Source organism: Scyliorhinus canicula, chromosome 2, assembly GCF_902713615.1.
Source record: "Scyliorhinus canicula chromosome 2, sScyCan1.1, whole genome shotgun sequence".
In the NCBI taxonomy this organism is placed as follows: Eukaryota; Metazoa; Chordata; class Chondrichthyes; order Carcharhiniformes; family Scyliorhinidae; genus Scyliorhinus; species Scyliorhinus canicula.
The window spans coordinates 34,028,405-34,032,073 of record NC_052147.1 but is presented as its reverse complement, the minus strand read 5'-3'; positions in this window follow the sequence as shown (position 1 = coordinate 34,032,073).

The window sequence follows — 3,669 nt, the reverse complement described above, 5'->3', positions numbered from 1 at the left end:
ATTCGATCCTGTCTGATTGTATGGCCAAGGAAAGTGACTTGGGCTTTACAAATTCACTTTTGGCAAGGTTTATCAACAAACCCACCTCCTGAAATCGATCGAATAACTCCATCAGCTGCTTTAAATGTTCTTTCTATGTCTGACTGAAAATTACCAGATTTTCGATGTATACCACACAATTGGGTAATCCTGAAACAACTTTGTTAGTTAACCGTTGAAATGTGGCTGGGGCATTCTTCATGCCAAATGGCATCACTTTGAATTGTTATCTACCATCTGGAGTCTCAAAAGCTGAAATCTCCTTCGCCCTTTCGGATAAAGGTACCTGCCAGTAACCTTTAAGTAAATCCAGTTTGGAAATAAAAGCTGATTGTCCCACCTTCTCAATACAATCCTCCAAATGTGGCATAGGGTAAGAGTCTGTTCTTGTAACTGCATTAACCGTTCTATAGTCCACACACAACCGTTGGGTACCATCATGTTTCGGTACCAACACTATGGGTGAGCTCCATTGGCTGTAACCCACTTCAATTATGCCATTTTTAAGCATACTTTCAATTTCCTTGTTAACCAATTTTAAAGGGTTAAGTCTATATGGATGATGTTTAATTGGAACAGCATTTCCCACATCTACATCATGTATAGCCATTTTAGTACTTCCCAACCTATCTCCACAAACTTGCCCTTGTGATATCAATAACTCTTTCAGGTCAGTTTGTTTTTCCTCTGGAAGGTAACTCAACAATTTATCCCAATTTTTAAGAATATCCTCGTTTTCCAATTTAATTTGAGGTATGTCAAATTCAAAGTCATCGGAATTTGGTGTGTCACTTTGAGTTAGAATCATTAAAGCCTCCTCCTTTTGCTCTCCTTCCCTTTCAAAGTATCTTTTAAGCATATTCACATCATACACTCAGTGCCTTCTATCTGACGTTCTTACCACATAATTCACCTCATTTAATTTCCTTTCAATCTGACACGGTCCACGAAACCTTGCTTTTAAAGGTTCACCTACCACTGGTAACAATAGTAAAACTTTATCTCCACTGGCAAAACTACAAACTTTTGCTTTCTTGTCCGCTGCCCGTTTCATCACATTTTGTGCAACTTTTAAATGTTGTCTCGCCAATTCCCCTGCTCTATTTAGTCGCTCCCTACAATTTGACACGTAATCCAATAATGTAAGTTCCGAATGCTCACTCACCAATTTTTCCATAATCAATTTAAGTGGTCCTCTTTGTTAGATGTTTAGCTGCTGTAGTATAAAGAGTCAAAGGTTCTGCTGCTTTTCCACAAAACACCTTCAATTTCCTTCAACAGGCTTTGCACAAAACTCTAACATCACATCACCTGACACAAGGGCCACCTGAAGCCCCTTTACATATCAGTGTCAATTATTGGATGCTTAACATAAATGAGACAACTATTTGGAATGTCTCTTAACCCATTACTTAACACTCTTACCTCATGACCAAAAATTAGTTCAAAAGGACTGAATTCGGTTGACTCATTAGGTGCATCCCTAATTGCAAACAGTATGAATGGAATTCCTTTATCCTCATCCTCTGAATAATCTTGACAATAAGCCCTCAACATTGTCTTTAATGTCTGATGCCACCTTTCTAATGCTCCTTGCGATTCTGGATGATATGCAATTGATTTAAATTGTTTTATTCCTAAGCTAGCCATAACTTCTTTGAATAACTTTGAGGTAAAATTTGATCCTTGATCCGATTGTATTTCTGTGGGTAGTCCATATCTAGTAAAGAATTTAAGAACTCCTCCACAATCTTTTTAGCTGTAATATTACGTAGTGGAATGGCCTCTGGAAACCTAGTAGAAACATCCATTATAGTCAAAAGATATTAATTCCCACTTTTTGTTTTAGGAAGCTGTCCGAAACAATCAATTGAGACCCTTGTAAAAGATTCCTCAAATGCTGGAGTCAGTTTTAAGGGTGTCGGTTTAATCACTGCTTGAGGCTTCCCTATCACTTGACATGTGTGACATGATCGACAAAATTTAACTACATCTTTATGTAGTCCAGGCCAATAAAAATGTTTTTGTATCTTAGCTTGAGTTTTCCTTACTCCCAAATGACCTCCCACTGGTACCTCAAGTGCAACCCGCAACACCTCCTTTTGATACCTTACTGCCAATATCACTTGGTGAACTTCTGCCCACTTTTCATCTGCCTGCATATGTAAAGGTCTCCATTTTCTCATCAAGACATCACTTTTATGGTAATAACATTCTGGTATACACTCCGATTCCTCTTCCGTGTATGCTTTCTGACACATCCGTTTTATTTCTATATCTTTCTGTTGTAACTCCGCCAATTTTCCTGAACTAAAAATATCTGCCTCAGCCTCCACCTGTTCTTGTTCTTTTCCAATCAGCTGAAGAAAAATAATTTCTGATAATTGAATTCAACTTTTACTTCACTCTCTCATTTCTCTTCTTGTCTTAACCTGTGACTTTGCGACCTTCTTACTACACAATCGGGAAAAATCCCAGTATATTCATCCTTCAACACTTCAGTTGTCTGATTTTGCACTGGCTTATCAACCACAGTAGGCATCACTCCCACCTGCGATCCAGCTGTATCATTACCCAAGATAAAATGTATTCCTGGACAAGATAGCTTCTCTATTACTCCTACTACCACTTCACCACTCTTTATTGGACTTTCCATCCTTACCTTATATAATGGAACACTACTCTTCTCACCCTGAATTCCACATAGTATCACCATTTCTGGTAGCATTCCTCCCAAACTACAGAACTCTTCATCTCTTATCAATGATTGACTAGCTCCTGTATCTCTTACAATTGTGACTTCTTTACGTTCTCTTTCTGGTACACATGAGTAAACTTTACCCACATAAGTAAATTCTTTAAAGAGATCTGACACCTTCTTATCAATCACCTCTTGATCAGGCTGTGCAATCTTTTGCACTGACTTCACTTCCCCTTTGCTTTCCTTTACCTCTTTAACAAACCCGTCTGTCTTATCCTGTTTTACCACATCAGCCTTCCCAGTGCTTTCCTTCAACCACCAACACTGTGACTTTACATGGCCTAGTTTATTACAGTGAAAACATTTGAAACTTTTCATTTCCCTTCCACCCTCCTGTTTTTCTTTTTTAGTCTGAGGTACACTCTCCTTCTTATCTCCCATCAGATCTCCTTTACCTCTCCCACTTGAGTATTTCTCTTTTCCCCAATTTCTATCCCTCACAGGCTGAAACTGATGTCGGAAACCAAGCTTTGATTTATGAACTAATTCATAATCATCTGCCATTTCTGCTGCTAACCTCGCAGCTTTAACCCTCTGCTCTTCCACATGAGTTCTCACTACATCAGAAATTGAATTTTTAAACTCCTCCAAAAATATAATTTCTCTGAGAGCTTCGTAAGTTTGGTCTATTTTCAAAGCCCTTATCCACCTATCAAAATTACTCTGATCCTTTCAAACTCCACATATGTTTGATCAAATTCTTTCCTTAAATTTCTGAACCTTTGTCTGTAGACTTTAGGCACCAGTTCATATGCACCTAAAATGGATTTATTCACCTCCTCATAGGCCCCAGATACCTACTCTGTCGTGATGCAAACACTTCACTCGCCTTACCTACCAGCTTTGTTTGGATCGGTAATACCCACATC